This window comes from Amblyomma maculatum, chromosome 10 (genome assembly GCF_055883805.1).
Source record: "Amblyomma maculatum isolate TAMU_Amacu chromosome 10, ASM5588380v1, whole genome shotgun sequence".
Taxonomy (NCBI): domain Eukaryota; kingdom Metazoa; phylum Arthropoda; class Arachnida; order Ixodida; family Ixodidae; genus Amblyomma; species Amblyomma maculatum.
This window is the reverse complement of record NC_139353.1, coordinates 55,764,877-55,790,983: the sequence shown is the minus strand read 5'-3', so window position 1 is coordinate 55,790,983 and position 26,107 is coordinate 55,764,877. Positions and strand designations below refer to the sequence as shown.

The 26,107-nt window shown below is 44.2% G+C and overlaps 1 protein-coding gene and 1 long non-coding RNA gene across 2 annotated transcripts in view; one reads left to right on the top strand and one right to left on the bottom strand.

Annotated features, from left to right (window-relative positions):
• Positions 1-26,107, bottom strand: part of LOC146176541 (uncharacterized) — a 65,614-nt gene that overhangs the window by 18,195 nt on the left and 21,312 nt on the right. The gene's annotated exons all lie outside the window — the stretch shown is intronic.
• LOC146176542 (uncharacterized) lies at positions 8,897-21,511 on the top strand. Its single transcript, XR_014701533.1, has 3 exons — positions 8,897-9,031; positions 15,070-15,127; positions 21,279-21,511. It is a non-coding gene; the product is annotated as an uncharacterized LOC146176542 (long non-coding RNA).

The following is a 26,107-nucleotide window of genomic DNA, read 5'->3' as shown; positions in this document are numbered from 1 at the left end:
GACCTGGCGCAACTTTCAATAAATGGTAGATAAAAAACGCAGAACCAGACCTGCAGTAGGTTATGAAAGTTCAACAGCGACATGCGATAATGAGCGGCAGAGTACGTCAGGCACTGTTTGTAAGCGTAGTAGCTCTGAAGGTCCTTTATCTTGAGAGAGGGAATGCTTTGTCCCACGAAGTTTACAAGCGGGCTCTTTTTATTGTTGCCAATGCGTTTACAAATATTATGAGCGCTGTCGATCTTTGAAACTTTAGTTGCATTGTTCAGAGCTGTGTTCCTTTTGTTAATAGCCTTTGTGTCATTTATTGCTCTGTCCCGTAATGCAGCATTCTTTACGCATGCCTGCAGCTGCATTTGAGTACTCACGACGTTCATCTCTGCCGGAGAGAAGGTGCAAGCTCATATGCACTCGTCGCCTCTTCCTATTCATTTCACCGGTCCAATATGTAGCCTTCGAGCACCTCGACAGCAGCTGTCTTATTCTATCTATTGTTCAAAGCGTGTTGTGTGAAAGGATATATTTGCATACGATATCGGTCCTGATGTAAGAGGTCAATGCGTACAAGTTGATGTGATTGAATCCATTCAGAATAGCGGTGTTTGCTGCCGCAAAAAAACAATTAGGCAGTTGTGGCACTATGCCTGGACTACAAGAAGAACCACTGATATTTTAGGTAAGAAAGAAACAGAATGGGCTTGCAGGACACATTCTTTTCTGCAGAGTAGTTGAGTGGAACATAAGAATGATATTCTCGGTTACTTTCAAATGTGTACATTTTGGTATTCCAAAAACTATGATAATAGGACGCCGGTATGGTCTGTGCAGGTGGTTTGTATAGCACAGTCAACATTATGCAGGTTACGAACATTTACCTATCTAACTTCTTCATTTCATTTATAACTTTAAAAATAAATAACATATTGCGAAGTTGCAGGCTGCTTGACACTTAACATTGGTCTTTATCTCAAAATCACCAATTCGGTCTGTGTATGGGAATATAGACCTCAAATTCATGCATCTGAATCCTTGCTAAGTTGGCTTTCACACAACCCACATTTACAGAGTCAGGTTCCTTACATTTTCATGGCTGAAATGCACGCGGTGCTTTTTTATTTCATAATACAGAAACATTTAGCTAGACTTTGAAGACAATACTACCGTAGCACGACGTTTCATACTGCACCTTGAGCGCTAAAACTACCTGAACGAGCTTTCAGATGCGTAAATTTTTCAGTTTGGATACTTGAGGCCTAATTACCGATTACGAAAACTTCTGAGCGGGATTAACCGTTCATTCTGACAGCCCTTAATGTAGCGATACGTTATACCAAAAAGCAAAAATTATTTCCTAAAGTTTCCTATATAGGTACTTTGAATCCACAGGCTCACAAAGCACGTCATTTTGCCTTGCTCCTCTTCTGAAACTTTACTGAGGTATCTGAAATGGTTCACAGGTGATTAGTAGATATGTTTGTACAAATTCTAGTTTGGAAAGCAGTACTTCTAGAAAAACACAGAGAGACATCCGGAATAATGGCATGCATTGTAGGTTGAAGGATAGATGAATAGTCGATACGCATATATGATGCTAGTTTCATGTTCAGTTAGCTCTAAAAAAGAAGAGGTATTCAAGAATGCATAGCTATGCAGAGATATATTATGATAGGTGCATAGTCTCGTCGTACGACCTCAGTGGTTGGGGTGCTCTGGGTTCGGTCCCTGCAAGGCTTCTATTGATTGCGTGATTGCGTGATTCCAGTGATTCTCAAAAACCATATGTAGAGAACATTGTCGGAGCTACTCTGCGATGCCGTTTTCACATAAGCTGAGCTGCTTTAAATACACGATTAGGCCAAAATATTAGCAAAATTAAAGCCAAATCCCTTAAATAGGGTTCCTGACAATCAGACAAGTGGATATAAACGAATTTATTTACGGATGATCGAGCCATGTATTGGTATATTTATTGTTATATGGGTTTATTGAAAGGAAAAGCAGAGAGGTTGGCCGGAGTGAATAAAATCTGACCTGCTACTCTGCATTGGGGAAGGGGAAGGGGAGAAGAAAGAGGATCATGATGGGTGAAAATGTGGGAGAAGGCTTATGAAAATATATACAGGCACGGCATCTTGATTTAAAAGTGCGAATCAAGCCCGGTGGCGCAGAAAAAACTACAAAGAGCCCACAGTCCTGGACACCCTTCCCCTTGTCCTGCCAAGCGCCCAGCAGCAGTTTCTCCCACAATGGCCTCTTGTCCAAACGCTTCAAAGAAGCGGCTAGCACACTTCTTTTGCCCGCATACACTGGACACACCGATAATATATGGTCCACAGTCTCTGGGATTCCTCAAGTTGAACATCCTGTCCAATCAAATGCAAGTACCTGCGCGTGAAAGCCACGTGTAAACGAAGTTTATGTAGTAAGCGCGCATGATGGCGCGCAGTTTCATAAGGAAAATAAAATGTCAATGTTGGATCGAATTTCAAGCGAATGTGTCGGACGCCTGGCTGGATCCAGTAAGCTGCTGTAGCATTAGATAGATAGGTTGTATAGATCTTTTTTTAAACAAATCTTAAACACACACACACACACACACACACACACACACACACACACACACACACACACACACACACACACACACACACACACACACACACACACACACACACACACACACACACACACACACACACACACACACACACACACACACACACACACACACACACACACACACACACACACACACACACACACACACACACACACACACACACACACACACACACACACACACACACACACACACACACACACACACACACACACACACACACACACACACACACACACACACGCATTATCTGTATATATATATATATATATATATATAGATGGGAGGCGCTGGTGAAAACTCAATGTGCGGTTACAGGCGACTCTAATAGCAAAGAAATAAGACGGTTGGACAGCCGTCAATGTAGCTCAGTTGGTATGGTCACCGGACACCATTATCGGAGGTCGCGGGTTCTGTTCCCACCATCCGCATGTTGTTTTTCTTTCTCCCTCTACTTTGATTTAATTATCTTCATTCCTAAAATTATTTAGAACACAAGTTCAGGTCAATAGGAAAATAAAAGAGAAAATCGCCTTCGCTTTTCTTGGCCTCGCTGACCTTTGGATTGTTTCTTTTATATTGAGGTGGAGCGGCAGCAGAGCTATAAAAGAAGTCGCTCTTTCAATCTGTCGATCCATCTCTCCGTGAACTTGAAGAGGGGGGAGGGAAAGTGGCGACGCCCGCATCTCACTGTGCGACGGGGGTGGAGGGGTACTTGTCGAAAAGTGAAGTGGTGGAAAAGCGTCGAGCTCTTGTACCTTGTTGTGTGCGGCAAGCTCGAAGACTGTGCAGCACAGTTTGGTGAGGAGGTGTTGGGCTCGACTTGTCTGGAATTTGGACAGTTGGCGCCAAACCGACTGAATTATGGGAAGAGCGGCCTGTTGCTACAAGACAGAGTGTGCGCGCGTGTTTACAAGCTGGCCTCCCTTTCGGAGAAGTGTCTCTGTCGTTCACGTGTTCCCTGCGATGGCCCTTTGCCCCTTCGTTTGCGGTCCAGACGCCACCTGCGCAACCTGGCTCGGTCCAGAAGCGGCCGGCTCCCCTTTTGCGGCCGCGTAGCCGCCGCTGCCCTCTTCGGTCAGGCGACACTGCTCACGGACCTCTGCATCGGAAAACGTGAAAAGAAGTGGGGCGACAGCATCGGAAAGTCGCAGGCCCATAAATCGGCAGTCGGCGGAGACGCGGCCGTTTGGACGCTCAAGTTCACGCAAGGCTAACAGCGAGCTGACACGGACGATCATAGATCGCCTTCGTCGGCTCCGAAGAATTCCAATTCCAAGGGGGCATGATACATGAATCGTCCAGCGTCGTGCTGGGAAAACCGGTGAGAGTGCGAAGGCACCGCTTTATTGTGAGCGTGTTTTCTTCAACGAATGTGGTTGGTTAATTAGGAAACAGCAAAATTTCTCCTCGCAGTTCGGCTGCATTTTATTCGGCACTTCGTTGGGGAACCGAGAAATTTCGGAGACCATCAGCGAACTGCGAACCATCACATACTAACTCGTTTAGTATAAAGCAAAACGAAGTATAACAAAGTTTAAAATGCATGAAAGATATAGTGAGTGATAAGCGGTGCTACGCACCTGCTTCGTTTTTCATTAACTATTCAAACCAGCCATATTTTTTTCTAAAATTGTGTTACCGGTATAATCATGCGCATTAGTTGGTAGCTTACCTTACGCAGCTTTATATTCATCTCTGCATTGGTGCCCTTTTAATTGAAAACCCCTGGATACTGGATTACTTTACATCTGATATAACAAGAATGTGCGCAAAATTTTAACAGCCACGTACCATCCTTTTGTCCAAAATATAGAACTTACTATTTTTTTTTTTTCGGAAAGCGGCGGAGACCGTGCTGCTCTGCATTTTTTTCCAACGCCGTAGCAGCCTCTAGAATACCCGCTTTCCTGTCCCCAGACTGCCCCTGTTCACCCACAGAGATTAAAATTATCTGTGATCAGCATTTTGTGCGACAAATGCATACGACCAATGTTGAAAAACACAAGAAGGAATGCGCCCTGCCGCATACCTCCATTTTCTACTGAGATTGTTTGGGATCTGAGACCTCCCGATTTTCACGGGCTTCTCTGTTTTGTGTAAATCTTTGTTCTTTGTACTCCCTCTTTGTACTCAATAGTTATTTTTAAAGTTGAGTTTTCCCATGATATTCATGCCATTGAAGTGCTTTAGATTATCAAAAGTTCGGTTGAGATCGAGATAAGATGGCTGCGCTATTAGGTCTGCATGGCCGTGATGAGCAAACATGTATCGGAGAGCTGAGGTGGAGAATCTGACTCTAAACTAGACCGATGACTTATCAGCATCTTTCGCCCAAATAAATATATTTAAATTTTTGCGCGTTCTTTTGCCTTTTGAATCAGTCTGCAAAATTCAGATATAACGTTTTTTGTGACATTTATTGCCTTGGGGCATAAATTGAAAGTTATGAAGGATGAATTGTATGGTCAAATAAATGAAAAACGTTTGGTTGATGTAATGAAGTCTAGGAGTAAATTATGATACGGTCCCTGCGTCCAAGCGGCTTATGACGATGGATTATGGGGGGAGAGGCTAGCAGTCAGGAGGTGCCGGAATGATGGATTATTCAAATTTTTGTAAAATATATATTGCTTTATTAAATATTTAATATAATTAGCAATGCCTAACACAAATTTTTGTTTGAAATGCTGCGTTCAATAGAAACCATGATGAAAAATTTTAGATTTGCAAATCTGTGGCTGCGTTTTCAGCTGCACAATCGTATTAGTGATGACTGCTAATAAATACGCGTGTGGAAATTGGACGCCTCTGAATACAAAATTTATTGCAATTAGGAATTCTGCCACGCTCGCTGATATTTCAAACCTTGACGTCGAACAAAATGGCAGTCAAGGTTACAACCTTTAAAAGTTTTTTATATCTTTCGCTCTACACGCGTGTCAACAGGACTGCGTGTAGAGCGTCCATGTCCGCCAGAAAAACTGGTTTTAGATATGAAAGCTAGCGTTGTAGGCACAAAACTACGGACATCGCTACGCAGTAGTCTCATCTAACTGCAGGTCTGCTTACATAAGAATGCCCATTCCTTTGCAAAATTTGATAACCGAAAAAGATTCTAAACAGACAATAAATAAGCAGTCTGTTTCGAAGTTACTGACCATAGTTTTCTTTGTGTCAAGAACTGAAATCCGGATTTCATCTTTAACATAAATGCTCAGAACTTTTCCGAATGCCTAATTACCAAACTAATCCCCATTCTCTCGCTGGGGTGGCGCAGGGGTTATACTTCAGAAATAATTAATTCGATCTTTGTAGCAAATGTTACTAAAGTCGGCGCTTGGGCGATGGAAGAATCTAGTTTTGGTCCCGTTTTCGAACAACGGCAGGACAAAAATGAATGCTTATGTGCATCTGTATGACATGAATATTCAGTTAATGTGAGAGCAGGTTTGTGGCGTGTCTGTCGATACCGTTACTGGCAAATAAATTTGGCACATTGATGTGATAATTGACATGTAATAATTGATAATAAAATTTGAAACGGGGGAGCTTTGCCCTTATTGAGAGTGTCCAAGCCCTGAGATGGCTGCAAGGTAAGTCTGGGAGTCTGAACTCCGATATTTATTATGGGTAAACCGCCGGGACTTTCTCCGAATTTCTCTAGTTTTGCTATTTTAGTGGTTGTCGGCGGACGCTAAACAATGTGGGCATAGAATAAAACATTATATGAATTTTTAACACGCTAAGAGCTTAGGAATGGCTGTTGCAAGTTGGGCGCATCTTGTCGAAAATAACTGTTTCCCTAATTCTGCTGACTGAAATCGAACGCGCAACAACGCCTTGGGTTCGGTGATATCCAGGCCATTGTACGAATTGAAGATAGCGAATGTGCGGAGCCGGAAGATATCTTTATGTTAGACATTTTTTATCCTCAAATTATGGTACACGAAAAAATTCTCTAGGAGAATCTGGCTTTTAAGGTGCTGTGGTGCGCAGTTCAAAGTGTTCACCATCACGACCACTTCCCAATTCAATCTGCATATCTTGCGTCAAATGAGTTGCGTGCGCACGATAAAGGCTACAAAGCACAAGCTAAGATGGACATCATCGAAATTTAAGTACACTTTATCTACATCTGTATCCAAAGACAAAAAACAAACTTACGTCTTCATACATGATTTTGTGTAGGCGGAAATCACATTAATGTTCCTAATTCGCGTTTTCTCTCAATATGTTCCTCCTATCCTTCCTTTGCTTTTACTTGAACAATTTGACATGAGGCTGTCGGGAGAAAAGAAACCCCATCAAGTGTCTCCCCTCATTCACGGATTTTTTCGACAGCCTCTGCACGATACATTTCTGCAGCAAGGGAATCGCGAAGATTTCGGTTACGACTTTTAAGAACGACAGGATCACAATTGCATTCAACGCTAGACAGGTGACGTTCTCCACATGTCGGGAAACAAGTTTCCGAGGCTGCTGGAACATAATCTAATTTGCATGTAATGAGAGTATGTAGGTTTCACTTACTGGGGTTAAATTTTCTCACTTCCCACTCATTTATTATCTCCAAGAGGTTCATTTTAAAAGACAGAGCCAAGTGCTGTGTGAGCGCTGTATGGCGCTTCTTCTTTCCACAACGGAGCACATGCCTGCTTCCTCTTCATCCTTCTCTTTAGTAGAAACCTAGAGTGGATAGCATCGATGCGCGACTCGGACCTTAGGTTTAAATAAACCTGGCCTGCCAAGCCTGCCCTTACAGTATATTTATATTTATTCATCAAGTTAATTTGACCAGAAGGATAGTATACAATAAGCATTACTGTGGTGCCTTCGTTATTTTGCATTTTAATATCACTGGCGTCCCGCTAGTACAGCTGAGTGCTATTATTAGCAAAAAGCCTCACAGCCGAGTAAAATATCTGGAAACAATTTGCACTAAAACTCCACATTTAGAGACACAAAGCAAACTCGTTATTGGCTGCTGTTTGCAAGGTCCCCTTGTTGACGTTCTTTCGAGTACAATCGCTTTGCTTTTCGATCAAACACCAATCTTTTAATTTGTATCCATTTTATATTGCAAACACTTATCGTTTACTCCTAGGCTTCTTTACATTAGCCAACCTCTCTTCATTTACTTTACCATATACTTCATCCTTCAGAACAATCCTTTTATTCCCCTAGGCAATAAACATCGCAAAAAATAGGCATGCAGTTGTTAGCTGCGTTATCAATAAGAGGAGGCTACACATAGAGTGCCCGCTGTAACCAACCAGCAAAACCTTGGTTGGCTGCGTGGCTTACAGCAAAGTTTCAAACTCCAGATCTTGGAGTCCTGGTGGGCAGATAATTAATCTCATTGTCCACATCAAGGATAAAACCTTCTGTAGCACCCGCTAGTTATTCCATGTCTTCTAGCCTCTTAACGTTACACATTGCAAAGGCCACAATTTCCACGATTTTTTACTCACAGCTCTAAAGTCAACAGTGCTGAACCAAGGGTTTTAGAAGAACGGGATCTAATAATGTCAGTTTATATTTTCTATCTTTCTCGTAACTTCAGAGATTTCTATTGGTGTGTTGTACATTCTTTCGTTAGCTGCCCCAAATTTGAAGTCAGTATCTATTTTTGCTCACACTGCATGATCGTGCTGAAATCACATCATAAATTTTGTTTCGTATTACAAAATTTATATAAATTTGTTGCCGCGGAGATGTTACATAAATAATATTCGGCGAACAATTAGCTCCAATATGCAATTGAAGCCATTTATACAATCTCGCTATATATAGTAACCGGACTAATTAGTGACGGGATAGTTTGCGATTATATAAAATACGTACTTAATAGCCTGAATATGCACTCATGTCTCCTTTTCTTCGGGCAAAAACGGCGATTACCTAAAAATAAAGCTTCATAAGCGATCCAGGTACTATTTAGGCAAAACAAAATACTAATACATGTAAGTATTGATGACTGCTCTTTGTAGAGTAACATTGGGAGAGCATTTACTTGCGCTTGTCTGCTCAGATCAGAAGCAGGCACGATTGCTAGGCGCATCGAGAGACCCATTTCGCTCTATCAGAGTCCGACATTGCTGAAGTTAATGACGTCATCCTTCAGTGAATTTCTTTCTGGAAGAGTCTAGCTGTATCCAGGCAAGTGTGGCAAAGCAAAAATTTCAGGAAATTACGTGCGGCTAGGACGCCTAAGAAGTATTGAGTATTTATGATAATGGCGAAAAGAATTTGAATTTTCTTCTGCATTAAAAGTCGACGCATTATCACGGCTCGCGCGGGCTCTAAAAACGATAACCTCAGTTCTTTGTAGGGTGTTCTTTTAGAAACGAAGATGATCCCGCATGGCATGTTTCTTTTGCTCACGGCTGCATTACTTTTTGTCGTCGAGTGAGTAGAACCATATTTTTACTCAGAAAGGCGAATAGTCCTGTTCAATGATAACTGCTATCGTATTCAGTGAATCCTGTCATGTGAAACGACCTTATTCGTTAATACATCTGCGGTGCGTACGTATCATTAGAGTAGAGGGTAGAGGAGGCGCATTTTTTGTTATGCTGCAGGTTCAAAGCTACACAGGCACTGTTAAGAATCTACGCAGCATTTCTCATTTCGAAAGCCTTACTTGGCGCATGGTGAAAATTCAGCTCGATGATATCTGTCCGCCAGATTCTGTGGGATATTGGTGGGGTTCTGTCAAATGTTTAAGAAAAAAAACATTTTATGCCGGGAATTGAGCTCCTACCCTTCCGATAACCAGCCGAGAGCCTTAACCGGCTACGCCAAGCCGGGCACGTGCGAAACATTACTTAGTTCTCATTTTTTACCGTTCCTGTCATCGTCATTACAACGTAGGGGCGCTACGACTACGCCTTAACTCCGGTATCCAGAAGGAAGCGTGGCTCACGCCATCTATCACCAGCCATAAAGAGCAAGCGCCGCGACAAGCGCACGCCATCGCCGCCGAGTGTAGCTGCTCACCTCAAATCTGGCAAAGAAGAAAACGCTGTCCCGCACTGTGTGATCGGCGGGGTTTTGTCAAGAAACAGTAAAGTATAACCAGCCCCAAAGGCTCTCGCATTATCGCCCCTATGGGGTCATAGTGCCTCAAGAACGTTATTGACAGGATGCGTGCCTTTCCACACTGAAAGTTGTTGCACTTATGGCGTCTTATCATAAGTGGCCCATTTAAGTCAAATACACTGAAACAATTCGCGTGGTGAGTTTTTCATTCCAGGACCAAATTTGCGTGGCATTACTACATCAGAAAGAAAATAAGGAAAGTATAAAAAGTGCATTCAACTTACTCCAAACTTTTGTCACAAGGAAGATTATTCTAGGCACTGAATTATCCCTTTGAGCCATTAATGTGAGGATATGATAGGAAAATAAAATATTCAATCGCATTACAGAAACGCTTATCTTCAGATGCATCTCAAGGTTTACTATTTATTCGAGGTTCTATGACCACACCTTCCTAATATCAATGCGGTGGAATAGAGAAAATTTTATACGTGAATTCAGTGCCCAGTCGTGTCTTCGCGTTCAAAGAAATGTTTTTAAAGGTGATGCTTTCGCTTTCGTTCCAAGCAGGTTGGTACTCACCGTAAACAGTGAAAAAATGCTCGATAAGGAACTTGGGCTCCGCTGCCACATAGCATTCTCGGCGAACTGTAATGTTGACCGTTCTGTTCAAAGACGTAAATCAACAAACCTTTTTATGTAGCAGTGCCTTTCTAGAAAATTAGTGAATAAGGAGACAGCAACATATAAGCATGCGCACACAAAAAATAAGGACGAAGTTTGAAGAATTATCAATTATTTCATTAAATGTGCAAACGATCTACTCGCTCCCTTGCACGGTAAACTTTAAACATCAAGACTCACATTCGAACGATGTGAATGGTAAAATTCGAGACTAATCAAGTCGGGTATTCTTTCTAAGAGTTATTTAAATCAGTGATAAAGAATAAAAAAATTGTCCTGTTAAAATGTACGCAGCCACAAAGTAGGTTTCTCTGCGTAAAACACGCAAGTTACAACGAAAATAAAATGAAAGAAAAATGCGCAACACATTGACTTGGGCGATATCTTTCCACAATTAGGTCTTTCCAGTGCACAAATACGCTAGAAAAGATGACAATAAACAGCTGCCCAACTAATGATAGTAAAGCAGCCGGAAAAATATCTACTAGCTTAGCGGTAATGACAATTCTGACAGGCCTAGCTGCTTTAATGGCAGTTGTCAATTAGGAGAAGCATATGTTTCCAAGGATGAACAGCAACGTCTCTCAGATTGGAATATCGCGTCTTACTCACTACCACTGCGCCATCAAGGCAGTTTTGGCTGATGATAAATTACTTTATTTGAACCCGTCAAGTAACCTTTGTTCCCTTTCAGCAGACTGAAATTGCTTGAGATTCAGCGCTGTCTAGGGCCATAGGGATGATTTTCTTTTAGACGTCTTCTTTCTGGCTGATCATTAAGGCATCCCAGGACTCCATATTCCTGTCGGGTTTGTTGTAGGTATGGCATGCCCACGCCATGTCTATCATGTCGGCAATTTTGTTACAATGATCACACCTCGGGTCTTGTATCGCCGGATGTCATCTGCTTAGTGCGAGTGGCTTACAAAAAAAAAAAAACACCTGAAATTTGCTCCATAAAGCCTTTCTCTTTCTGTTCATATTTTTGCCTGCTCGAGGCACTGTCTCTCTTTCTAATCTGTAAGGATAGAGAATATTGTGATATGTTTTCAGCTTCTCGCTCTGAACAGGCTCTCTGTTCAAAAAGAACGCACTGGTATCCTGGTGTGTGAGCCCTCGGGCCAGTGCGTGTGCTGTCTCGTTTCCACGCAAGCCCTTGTGAGGCGGAGTCCAGACAAGGTCAGTTAGCTGTGGTGGGGGGGTCCGGTAGCCAGAATTTTAACGGCTTCAGCAGATACCCTAGCTGCATTGTAGTCTCAGACAGTCGATTGGAAATCGGTTACAATCACCCGGACATTAGTATGGGTTAGGGCCGGTGCAATGGCCACCTCCTCAACCACTGTTGCGTCTCTCTGTCGAATGCTGCAACACGAGACTCGGTCCCCGTCCATCCTGGCTGCTTGGGATAGGAAACCAGTTCTGCGTTTGTATTCCTCCGCGTTCGTTTAAATAATGTCAGTTCTGTTTCCTAGTTTTTCTGTACAGCATTCGCTCTGTCCTTTCTTCAGCCCTCATGGTGTAACCCGGTGTATGTTTCTTGGAGTGGGGGGATTCTGATGCTATATCCTGCATGAGTTTAGGGATTTCTAAACGTTTCAAGCCTAGCTTTTCAAGTATTTTAGCCCCGATTCGTTGCGTAGGAGTCATTGCTGTTGAGCTACTCTGGTAGCCTCACTCAGCTCGTCTATTGTGGTTAAAATTCAAATGCTGAAAATGCCCTGGGTGCATGCGAACGGAGCGAGGCCCAAGGTGGTTTTGACACTTTTCTGATTAGAATTTAAATCTTATTATTTTCTGCTTAGGCTAGCCGTAGGTATGGTGCCATATATGGGATACAACTGATTATAAATGACTGAATTATCTCAATAGTTGCTCTCTTTTATTCACGCATGTTTGTTTACTATTCCCATGATTAGCCTACACTTCAGGCCTACAGTCGAGTCTAGTGTTTGCATTGTTTCAATGTTCTTACCGATTCATTGTATCCGAAGATTCAGCACTCAAATCATTTCTACAAAGAGTATTTTGTCCCCGTTTACTGTTTGCGTTAACTCGTGTTCCTGAGGTTTTTTTTTTTATACCTATTCTGTAGGCCGAGAAAGAGCGCTTACGATTTTTTGCCACAAAATTTGAGTCTTATTTAGTTTAGGCATGACTCAGCTTCCTCGATTGCTTTTTGGATGGTGCTTTTGATGTGTGCGTCACTGCCTCTGGCAACCCAGAATGTGAGGTCAACCGCGTATCTTGTGTGCGTTAATCCCTTTGAGACCTTCCAATTTCTTCGGTAGGCCAATCATTGCAAAGTAGAAGAGTATTGGTGATTGGACTGAGCCTTGGGGAGTACCTTTGTTGGCTAGTCTTATTGTTATCGCTTCCCTCCCTCCTATAGGCAGCCATTAACTGTTCTATTTGAAATATAGTCTTTGACGTAATTCTCTTTCATTCTACCTACGTTTATAGTTTCTAGGCGTTCTATTATAGCTGAGGGATCAACGGTGTCGAATGCTTTGGCCACGTGTAAACAGACCATTACTCTCGTGTCTAACGTTTGGTTGTCTAGCATTTCTCCTTAAGGTCAAAAAGGACGTCGTATGTGGGAACGTGCCCTGTGTCCGATAATTGGGTTTGGGTAAAGGTTCTGTTTTTTTAGGAATCTGTTTAGTCTCGTTCGAGTTACTTGCTCTATTAGCTTACCTATACATGAGGTAAGCGAAATTAAGCTGAGGTTTTCTAGACTCAGTGTTTGGCCTGTTTTCAGAATAAGGACAAATTTGGCCCCTTTGCACACAGGCGGAATTTGGCCCTTGGCTTAACATTCCCGCATGTACGCTGTTAGTTTAGCTATTGACGCATCATCTAAATAGCTTAGCATTGGATTGCTGATTCTATCTCGATGTGCTGCCATTTTTGTTCTAGGCATGTTTAATGATATCCTAACCTCTCCTATGGTGATCGGCCCATTCAGAATGGGATTATATGCACCCTTCTACTCGGAGAGAGGTGTCAGGGGGCTTCATAGCAAGTTCCTGGCTCTCACTTGAGAGATTAATAGGTCGCTATTGCCCTCGTATATATATATCAGTTTCTGTAGTTGGCGTGCCTTATGTTTTTTGTTATCCTTGTTTACAAATGTGTAAGCATTTTCCACGTGTTATCTTTGCCGATTTCGCAGGCCATCTGCTCGCAGATGATTGCCCAGTTTTTTTTATTTATGTACAGCGCATGCTCCTCTGTTCTGTTTGGCCAGGAGCTTGCATACATTCCTGTTCACGCTGTGTTGGGAACGCTTTCCTTGTGGCTCCCTTCTCTTTCGCAACAGTCCTATCAAGCGCTTATCCACTTGTCCTTGTGTTTCATCTGCTTTTAACTCTTCGGTGGCTTCGTTAACTCCCACGAGAATGTCTGTACCCCATGATTCTATGTCTGAGATTTCTTGATCGTCATGATGGTTCTGCCTGAATAGACGAAAATGTACTGAAGCAACCTTTTTGGGTTTCAACGCTGGCGCTCCAGATTCTACCACGAACTCAATAATTTTGTGGTCGCTTCCTAGGTCTTGCCCCGTGTTACACTACACGGCGGCGATTTCACCACCGATACGTTTAAGTCGTAGTGTTCCTACTCAGGCTATTTACTTGTCTTATTGCTTTCATGGGGTCAGTGATCAAGAGTAGCTCATTCCGTAAAATGCTGCCCCAGAATTCCCTCCCCTTTCAGATTAAGCAGAAAAAATAAATAAATAAATTTGTTTACAGAAAAGAAAAGGTGCAGTATCTGCCAGAATGTTTTTTGCGGACACTTGAACCGCGCGATAAGAGGACGGACAAAGGTGGGAGTGAAAGTGGAGATACGGAAGGATTTGTGCGAACATGGGATTTTTAACGTACACTGACACCCGAAAGCACAGGGACGCCTCTCTGTATCCACCGAAACGCAGCCGCCAGCGCTCGGCTTAGAACCGGGTGCTTAGGCACAGCAGTCGGACATCTTAACCACTGCACCACCACGGCGGGGCTTGAAGAGTAATGTGTGACAGAGCAAACGAGTGATCAATATATGTGAAAGAAAAAACGAGTGATGTCTGCAAAATAGTGCATCCTGGTAATCCAAGTCATCGTAGGGTCCCTAACGCTAATGTTTGAACACTTCAGTGCCACCCTAGCTTTTCCTGAGGTGTACGAGCACGAGGCGTCGGTTCTCTTTGCTCGTTATTGTTTATTTGTGCAGTACGACGTGGCGAGAAAGTTTATTGACTCTATGCACGTTACTTGTTTAGAATGCGATTGCTTTATTCTTTTAACTTCACTAGGTCGCCTTTTCTTCTCTGAACCTGAGCAGCTCCAATATACTATCATCAGCGACGTTCTTTATTGGCCGCCAGCTATGGTTCCGCCATTTTCCAGCGCTAGACACTCCTCGCGTTAACATGTCTTCAATCCATCATAAACGTGGAGCTATCTTAATACCTTTTTGATTATCAGATGCCACTGAACCTATACCAGGCATTGTTGATGGCCAAGTTGCTTGACCTGTGCACCCCCGAACGCAGCCATATCACGTGATTACATAAATCACGCACTCCATCGACCAAAGAGCGAATTTTTTGAGACGATGCCGGATGTCGTTGTCTTGTTTGATCAGGCTGTTTTGCTACTGAATTAACGAGCGCCTCTTTTAGAGTATCTATCATCTATTTACTTAGTGTTTCCTTTCACCTTCAGAGGAAAACCTCCCCCGTCGTTTACGCCGAGACCCAGCATTCGCAGATGTCCTGCCACGGTAAGCGCTGTACTCTTTTTTGCAAGAATTTTTTAGTTCCCCCTAAAGCACACGTAAGCTAGCAACCGTACACACACACACACACACACACACACACACACACACACACACACACACACACACACACACACACACACACACACACACACACACACACACACACACACACACACACACACACACACACACACACACACACACACACACACACACACACACACACACACACACACACACACACACACACACACACACACACACACACACACACACACACACACACACACACACACACACACACACACACACACACACACACACACACACACACACACACACACACACACACACACACACACACACACACACACACACACACACACACACACACACACACACGCACACACGCACGCACACACACACACACACACACACACACACACGCACGCACGCACATATATATATATAGCCGAGCGACATGCATCATCTGGGTCCTGCGTGAGCATCGGCCACTTCCACGGTTGCATGACACCATATAGTTCTCGTCACTCGGGTGCTCTAGGACGACAAAAAGACCCGTATAGTGAGACACCAGCTTCTGGGATAAACCATGCTTGCTCAGTGGAGCCCATAACAACACTAAATCAGCGTAGAGCGGCGATAAAAGGCTCGTTGTGAAGGAAGAAAGGACGGATGGTATTTAGACAGCTGCTGGAAACTCAAGCACAAAAAAAGCTAAAACGGACGACAGCCAGTCGCATGCTGCGCATTATTGTAAGCTATGTAATGAAAGGTAGGAAAGGGACGAGCTCTTCCCAGATCTTGGGATCAGAATCTGCATACATTGCAAACATAGTGGTCAGAGTGAGGTTGGTGCGTTCAAGAATTCATTGCGTTTGAGGCTGGCACGGCCTTGAATGACAGTAGTCTCAGACACAGCGACGAAGGAGGAGTTCTTCAATAACTTCAGCTGTAAAGTGACGCCCACGGTTACTATTCAAAACTCGAGGAGGGCCATGTCGGTGGACGAGAAATAGGGATTCTTCGGAAGCAGTGGGTGAGGATATGGCGGCTATTTCTGAATATTGAGTACGATGGTCGACACATACAACTACCGATCGGTTACTGCTCGAAGGCCTTGGGAAAGGACCCAAGAGTTCGATGTCGACTTGCTCAAAGGATGCGGTCGGACGTGTAATAGGGTGCAGCAGTCTGGGTGGACGGGCAGTAAGAAGCTTGTACCGCTGGCACTTCACACAACTGGCTACATAGCGCTGAATGCTTTGACGCACTTTTGGCCATTAATATTGTTCCTATATGCAGTTGAGGCTCTGGGTGACACACAAGTGGGCAGACGTGGCATTGTCATGCATCATTTCGAAAACAAGAATGCGGAGGTTTTCCGGCACGACGAGAAGAAAGTGCTCACCTTGGGGGTCACAATTCTAAATAGGCCATCACGAACGCATGAACTCGCATCTCTTGAGGCATGAGCGGCACCAAATTCTAATTGGTGTGTTTTTCTGTCTAGACAGTTGAGGATGAGAAAATGTTGCTCGATAGGAGCCAAGTACTCATCAAATTTGTCATTGTCACTACCAGCTGACGAAAGCGGAGAATATGACAGATTTATAGTATAGTGAGGCCATCCAAAGATATTATAAAATAACGTGACTCTGCCAGTGCCACTAAGTATAACGGGCTTACGAATGAGAGACATTAGTTAGTTTGGGCAATGTAAAATAAATTGCCCTGCCCGCAAGCACGACAGACAGTCAGCGTCGGCGTGTTGACAGCCGCTTTTGTATGCCACATTCAAGTTACACTCTTGTAAACGCAAAGCCCTTCGGTCAAGCCGGTCGCAAAAATCGGAGATTTACAAATCAATATTACGAATGGTGGTCCGTGACGATGGTATAAGAATTTCCATAGAGGTAGGAACAAAATAGTTGCTAAGCGAAAATGACTGCGAGGCACTCTTTTGACCTAACGGAGTAGTTATGTTCCAACTTACTCAAAGAAAAATGGCATAAGCTATCACATGCTGATCACGGCAATGGCGCTTGATGAGCACAGCGCCAACGCCGACGCCGCTAGCTTCGGTGTGAGCTTCTATGGGGGTATAGGCGCAGAAGTGGAGCAGAATTGGTTCCAATGTAGGAGGAAATTTATTATGGCGGAAGGCATAATCACAGTCACCAGAAAAATTGAACGATGCGTCTTTGTGCAAATCACGTGAGCGGGTAGGCAATGCAAGCGTAACTGGGTACAAAACGCCAAAAATAGACACAATCCTAAATAGCTTCTAAACGCCTTCGCTGATTTCGGCGCTGTAATGTTGATTACAACCTAAATCTTCTGAGGATCCTACCGAATGCTCTCTTTATCGACCAACTCATCCAGGACCTTTGTCTAGCGTTCGCAAAAGTGCCATTTCTTACATTTGAGGACGAGGAATGCCTTTCAAACATTGAACAGAGCAAACAAATTTAATTGCGGAAGCAATACTACTCGCACGTTCAAGCCATCGCGTGACCCGGACGCAGTTACGTCTTACCCACGTGACGCTGTGACGTCACACCCCACGTGACACACGGACTGGCAGGAGCTGCCAACTTGTCTCTCTCGTTTCACATGGGACGGTTATGTCAGAATCAGCCTGCTAGGACCCTGGCATTCACGGTAACCCTACAGGCCACTAAGGCACGTTCATATGGGTTGGTTAGAGCGGGGCTTTATATGTGGGCTGAGGAAAAAGAAAAAGAGAAGAAGAAGAACGCTCAGTCACCTGCAGCTAATTCTTTCGCTGAATATTTGGTTCAGCAGCATTGAACCCTCGTAATTTTTTTTTGTGTGAGAAGTTTGGGCTTAAACTGAACATTAAAAAGACGAAGATCATGGCGTCTTGCCCTATCAAGTCCTGGAGCATCAATGGACAAGAAGTGGAAGCTGTGACAGATTTTCTATTCTTGGGCGCCAAGATTACCTCGGAAGGAGACTGCAGCCATGAAATTAGGAGACGCCTGCTTCTGGGAAAGAGAGCAATGGTTAGCCTTGACCGCCTAGTAAAGAGCAGAGACATTAGTCTACCAACCAAGATCCGTATAACCCGTGCTATGGTCTTTCCAGTTGTGATGTATGGATGCGAGAGTTGGACTGTGAAAAAGGCTGACCGCCGAAGAATTGACGCGTTTGAATTGTGGTGCTGGCGAAGACTCTTAAGAGTTCCTTGGACTGCCAGACGATCAAATCAGTCGATATTGTCGACCATAAACCCTGACTGCTCATTGGAGGGTCAAATTCTAAAGTTAAAGCTCAGCTACTTTGGTCATCTGATGAGAAGAGAGGAGTCGCTGGAGAAAGATTTGATGTTGGGAAAGGTTGAGGGTCGCCGGAGAAGGGGTAGGCAGCGAACGCGATGGTTAAATGGCATTCTCGAGGCATTGCAGATGAAGCTATGTGATGTTAAGAAGATAGTGAGAGACCGGAAAGCGTGGCGTGACATGGTCCATAGGGTCACGAAGAGTCGGACACGACTGAACGCCTGAACTGAACTGAATTTTTTTTTTCGCCTGAGGATCTGCGCAGAATGATGTTCATGATTCGCTCAAACGGGACAGGCGTATTAGATAATCCAAATGGCATTACGTTATACTCACAAAGACCATCGGGTGTCACAAAGGCCGTATTTTATTTGTCTGTCAGGTGCGTTGGCATCTGCCAATACCCTGATCTCAAGTCTACCGAGGAAACTTACGATGCTGAGGGAAGACTGGATTGCATGGCCAATACGTGGAAGCGAATTCACATCTTTTTTCTAACGGCATTTCAAACAGAAACGCCATGTATAGTCTTTTTATCAAAAACAACTATCGCCTCCCAAGGACTTGAAGATTCCTGGATGATGCCAAGTTGGAGCATGTCGTGTACTTGTTTATCAATACGCTTCTGATGTTCTCTCGACGACACTCGGTAGGGCTTTTGTATAATCGGGCAAAAGATTGCAGTATTAATAGAATTATGAATACGAGAAGTTCGAATCGGTGGAGGATGATCCTTAGCGAAGTCGGAAACGGAAGCATGCTTAGCAGGTCAGACAAATCTTTTCGCTCCTTTGCTGCCAAAGATGTGTTTACCATTGCCTGGATTTCAAACACTGAAAAAGAATGTGTTTTCGCTTAAAGAGCACAGTCACGCAGTGCCACTAGGAAAGTCGACAAACCTTCCTCTTAATGAGCGTGTTTTATGCCAGGAGATAACAGAGCTGGCTGGTCTGAATACTTTACAATTCACGGCAAGATGTGCCCTCTGGTTATTGAAACTAGGCAACAGGCCACGCAGACAATCTTCTTTGCACAAAAAAGGGTTTTAGGTTCCATTACGGCGCCGAAATCCTCGCGCAAGTCTGCAAACGAAACAACTTTTATGAATTCTCTATGCATCGCAGGTACAACTGTATTTTCAGACACAGAAAATGCTCCCAAATCGAGCAACTAGGCTTCTGCAAGAGCTAACTTCAATGTAGTATTCAGTGCAATCTGTTCACTTTGGCATTCTAACATTGCACCAAACTGTTGAAAAAATCTATACCCAGAAGTACGTTATATGTGGAGCAAGGGAACACTGTCAATTCGGTTCCAAACTCTTGCCCGCCAATCACAATGTTCGCGCAACACACACACAGAAGTACGAATGATTCACCGTCAACACAACATAATACGACAGCTTGACTCCAGCTGAGAATTTTTTTGCGTCCCAAACGATTCTTGAGCTTAAACGCATAAGAGAAAGTTGCTCCAGTGTCAATTAATGTTACGATGTGTATGCCATAATTGACTACTTCAAAATTATTTTTTTACCATAACTACAGTTTGAGGTATTGGTAATGTTGATTTTCCGGCGACCTTACTTCATCGGCCGCGCCTTCTAGTTTCCTCAAGGAAAGGAAAGATGCCGAGCAGACAGCGAGCGCCACTTTTTTTTTTGTTGGTGGCGTCAGTCTGCGAATGGAGACCGGCAAAGCTTTTCACATCTGTGCCGGGCGGTAAGCATCCAAAGTTGGTGTAGGCGTCGGAAGATATAATTACGCATTGAGGCGATGAGAAGCGTTGCACAGCGGCAATGTTCTTGTGTCAGCAGGCCTTGTCCACGACAATACCGGTAGATGTGTCCATTTGTGCTACCGCTGTAACAAAGTTGCAAGCGCCACCGCTTAGTGTAAAATTGGTGCACACTTTTTCGGGATGACAATTGTAATCGAGCCTGCGTTGCTGAAGTACCACCCCGCCTTTGTAGGTGTTTTCTTATCCCACCCGCTGCTGGGAAGGGATTAGGTGATTATCGTGTCTGCGACCTGTCAAAAAAGAAAAAAAATTTCTTCCCGAGTTGAAGAACTCGCCATTCGGAAATCTGAAAGCTCTGTTTCCTACGGCTGCGTTCGGTGTTTTGGACTGACATTTCGGCCTGCTCGGCGTTACTACAAAAATCCACATAGCTCGTGACTGCCAGGTACCAAGGAGCCTGCACGAATAAAGGATTCAAGCGTACAGGCTTTAACGAGGTCAATACGCTAATATCTTAATACGACTTCACCTTAATTATTGTTGCAAGGTGTGATTCTTAAGATATCAAACAGATTGCTAAATATTGTCATAAGAATTGAAAACCACTGTAGCATGGTCTGTGTATAAGAGAAACAAGAAAATGAATTTTGATACTGCAGAACGATAGCTATCGTGCACTGGCATACAAATCGAGAAAACATGCACTCCTCTCATGTAATAGCCCGATAGCTAATATAGGTGCTGCTGATAGCAGAAGCGATAAGTCGCCAACTATGAACCGGCGACGGCACCGATCTTTTCATTCTTTCTTTCCTTCTTTCCCTCACCCCTCTGGCTATATAATAACCCTTGATCCGAAAATAAACCGGCATTCTTTGGCCTGGCTACGCTGTCTGAGGCGTCACCCGGGAGCGGCGTGCCCATTGACCACGCCTTTACAACAATAGGCGTACTCCTAGAAATTTACGAATGCACCCTTTCTAACAATTGGAGGTTTTCGTTTTATTGCAACATCAAACACTTTATTAAACAATTTCGGTCGACTAACAGAACCTGCGTAACTTTTGCATGCCTTTTGTTTGTTCCAGTGTCAACCTAATTCATGGGGAATGACTTGCTCCCGGAACTGCATATGTCGTCGACACAAGCACCGCAAAGACATACTCTTCTGCATGCATTTCAGCTCTGCTATTCCGTACTATCTAGAATAGCCTGCACCATTTTGTCCCGAATATACCACTGACTGGACTGCCGCTTCAAGCATTTTGCTACTCCACCTCCCGGTGTACTTTGTGAAAAATAAAATAAGGAAACCCAAAAATCTCATCAAATTTCAATTATTAAGGTCGCTATTTAATTAGTGCATTCTTGAAGATTAATTTCTGTAGTAGGGTAAATGGGCGCTATAGATCTTATTTGCATCCGAAAACAATACTGCAGATTACGGTGACTTCAGCTTTTTAAAGAGCTTTCGCGAGGAAAAATTACCCAGTGCATTTTATGATGAAGTGGAACAGACAATTATTCCGGCTTTGAAGAACTCGTAGTCCATTTTGTTCAACGTTTGTCATCTGCTCAGAATCTCGAGAAAGATTCAAGCACCAGAGAGCCAAGCTCTGAGGCCGTGTGGGGCATCAACTGGCCTGGAATCTTCTGCCACGAAAGTACGTCGTTCGGGAATAAGCACTTGATAGTAAGAAAATCACCGAACATTAACAGAAGTCACGAACATTAAATATCTGCCTAAACTGTGCGCTACTTGATAGCGGGGAACAGTGTTATGAATTCGATAAAGCATTGATTTGAACAAGCGTCCTTTCAAGTTACTATATTTTCTATTGATGGCCCCTCGTCTGAAAGATGCCGCTTCGCCTACTAAATCCCCCAGATTCTTAACAAAACGGTTCGGGTGGCCAATCGCAGTGTCTGCAGTACATTGTAGCTGTCAATTTATTGTACTTCAGAAGAATTGTCGAGCTTTCGCATTTAAAATAACCTTCGTGAGTATGATTCAAATAATATGGATTCGCACAGAGGATGCAGGAGGCAATTCATTAAAGAAGAAACAGCGTAAAAGAAGTGTCACTGACCAATGTTTGAATAAGTGCATTCCAAATTTGAAAGTTTTTTTCTTTAAAATTTTATTCGCCAAACTGCACAGAGGAAACAAAAACATTACGTCAGGTGGTATCAGATCTGTCTCTGCTAAATTGCGCTTTTTGTTGTTTATTCTCCTCTCGGCTTCTCTCCCCCATTCAATTTTCATTTCTCACGTTTTCTCTGAGGCCCTTCGCATTCTTAGTTTTTTCTGGAGCCCCCTCCCTTCTTTCAAGGCTTCCTCTCCACCCTCACTCCTTCTCACAAACGCGGCACATACGTCACTTGCCCAATTACCGATGTTGTTCTCCGTCGCAATGACATACTCCCCCATACCGTCGTGACTGTCAGTGTTAACCGCACCTATCTTCCCGTTCTTAACTTCAGCTGATCGACCCAAGTTTTACCCCACGGAATCGCACTCAATGATCTGCTTCCTTTGGCGAACTGCTGAGTTGCTGCTCTAACGCCTCAGCATCTGTCGAATAATACGCAGAATAATACGCAGAACACAGAAGCTATACGCCGGCTACGCGTCACGGCGCACCAGATAGGTGGGCTGGTGAGGCGCATTATCACACTTAGCAGGGGTATGAGAGAAGCCGACCTGTGCAGGATTATTCAAGCCTTCATGATAAGCAGAATCATGTACGCTTGCCCGTACTATCATCTGCGTCGTAGGGACGAAGATGCACTTAATAGCATAATTACAGCATACAAAGCGGCCCTTGGCTTGCCGGTATACGCCAACTCAGATCGACTACTGCAGTTGGGAATTTTTAACACGCTACCTAAACTCATTGAAGCCCATAAAACAGCACAAGTGACCCGCTTGTCTCGCAGCGTTGCCGGACGCGTAACTCTCGACAAGCTCCACACACCCCCCTGAGGAGGTGTGTGCAACATTCCATTTATCGGTTTGGTTAAATAAATTGGTTCACAGGAAGGGAAAGGCGCAGTAACTGTCACACTTGCTCTGTGGACACCCGAACCGCGCCGTAAGGGAAGGGAGGAAGGTGGGAATGAAAGTGGAAAGAGAGAAAGAGGAGCCGTAGTGGAGGGCTACGGAGTAATTTCGACCACCTGGGGATCTTTAACGTGCGCTGACATCGCACAGCACACGATGCCTCTTCGTTTCGCCTCCATCGAAACGCAGCCGCCGTGGTCGGGTTCGAACCCGGGAACTCCGGCACAGTAGTCGGGCGTCTTACCACTGCACCACCCCGGCGGGGCTTATCGGTTTGGTTTGGTTTAGTTTGTGGGGTTTAACGTCCCAAAGCACCTAAGGCTATGAGAGACGCCCTAATTGAGGACACCTGAAATTTCGACCACAATTGGTTCTTTAACGTGCACTGATATCGCACAGCACACGGGCGCCTTGCTTTTCGTCTCCATCGCAAAGCGGCCGCCGAGGCCGGGTTTCGATCCCGCATCCTGTGGCTGATATTACTAGTAGACTAGTTGGTTAACCAGGAAGACAAGGGCACAGACCCTTGAGAAACAGTACGAGGACGATCCACAAGCAGTGTACGTGGATGCAGCTCAACGCATCAAAAACGGAGCATACGTGGCATGTATGGCCACTCCAAAGTCAACCTTCATTACCGCCGTAACATTTCATGCTAGCTCCATATGCAAGGCAGAGGAAGTAGCTATCGCACTGGCCATCGCAGATCCCCTCCCCAATATTATTATATGCGACTCAAAGGGCGCCGTTCAAAATTTTGCCAAACATTCTGTACGCGCACTCGCGGCGCAAATTCTGCAGAACCGTTCTCTCAATCACAACATCAATCTCGTATGGGTTCCGGCTCCCATGGGTAACTCCGGAAACGAAGGGGGTCGACCGTCTAGCCCGAGGCTTAACCAACCGGGAGACAGGAGATCTATCGGGAACGGACGCGCCCGTCGAGGCGTCGCGCACATACGCGGAGATAAACTTTTATCGCGAGCTAAGATGCATGTACCCCGCCCCTCGCCCCGATCTGGACCGGGCGCAAGCAACGACACTCAGACGCCTACAAAGGCTATTCTTAGCCCCTACCGATCATCGTTAATTACAAAATACAACCCTGCATGTCGGCACTGTTGTGACGGAACGCAGGCCGCTGAATACCATATACTGTGAGAATGCGCCAGTTATCAACCTCTAAAGGCACTCTTGCTATCTCCCTTAGCGGAGGAATGGGACAAGCTGTTGGCCAGCCCAAGAAAAACTACACACCTGGCCCTCGTCACGCGAGATCAAGAGGTCGCCCCCGACTGGAGGCCACCCTGTGTACGCCGCAGCCCGTAATGATTCCTTTAATTTTGTGGCAATAAAAGTTACCACCACCTCTTCGTTTCGCCTCCATCGAAACGCAGTCGCCACAGTTCGCCTGCTTTTTAAATTTCGTTTACAGGTAGAAGAGAAGCAGTATCTATTGCTCGCGGAATCCCGCTGACAAACCTCGCGGACTACACAGCAATGGTCAGGCCCCGCATTTCTGAGGCGGAAGCCTGAGCGTTGCTGTGTTGTCCACAAGATGTGTCAGCGGGATTCCGCGAGCGATAGATACTATGCCTTTTCCCCGGCTTTCTAAATTTGGTTTACAGGGAAAAAAAGGTGCAGTATCTATGGCTCGCGGAATTTCGCTGACACATCTCACGGGCAACACAGCATGTGCAGGCTTTCGCATTTTTGCAGTGCAGAATATGCAGTGATCACGGAAATATTTTCAGATTATTTATTACCAAGCCTAAAAATCGAATCCCGGTGACACATCTCGCGCACAAAACAGCAACGCTCAGGCTTCCGCATTTCTGCAGTATAGAATCTGAAGTAATTACGGAAAATTTTTTCAGATTATTTATTACCAAGCTAAAAAATTGAATCCCGCTGACACATATCGCGGACGACACAGCAACGCTCAGGCTTCCGCATTTCTGCAGTGTAGAATCTGAAGTAATCACGGAAATTTCTTTCAGATTATTTATTACCAAGCTAAAAAATTGAATCCCGCTGACACATATCGCGGACGACACAGCAACGCTTAGGCTTCCGCATTTCTGCAGTGTAGAATCTGAAGTAATCACGGAAATTTCTTTCAGATTATTTATTACCAAGCTAAAAAATTGAATCCCGCTGACACATATCGCGGACGACACAGCAACGCTTAGGCTTCCGCATTTCTGCAGTGTAGAGTCTGAAGTAATCACGGAAATTTCTTTCAGATTATTTATTACCAAGCTAAAAAATTGAATCTCGCTGACACATATCGCGGACGACACAGCAACGCTCAGGCTTCCGCATTTCTGCAGTGTAGAATCTGAAGTAATTACGGAAAATTTTTTCAGAATATTTATTACCAAGCTAAAAAATTGAATCCCGCTGACACATATCGCGGACGACACAGCAACGCTCAGGCTTCCGCATTTCTGCAGTGTAGAATCTGAAGTAATTACGGAAATATTTTCAGATTATTTATTACCAAGCTTAAAAGTCGAATCCCGGTGACACATTTCGCGGACAACACAGCAACGCTTAGGCTTCCGCATTTCTGCAGTGTGGAATCTGAAGTAATTACGGAATTTTTTTTCAGAATATTTAATACCAATTAGAAAAAGAATCCCGCTGACACATTTCATTTTATTTCATATTTATTTCCTTAATGACCCCCTTTTTGGGGGTATTACATAAGGGGTGGGGTTAACATAAGTGCATAAACCATTTTCATGATAACGAGTGCGATGTGACTTTGCCTAGGAAGGTGGATGGGCAGGTGATGGCTGCAATTTCGTGGGGAAGGTCGTTCCATTGACTTGCTGTTAGGAGGAAAAA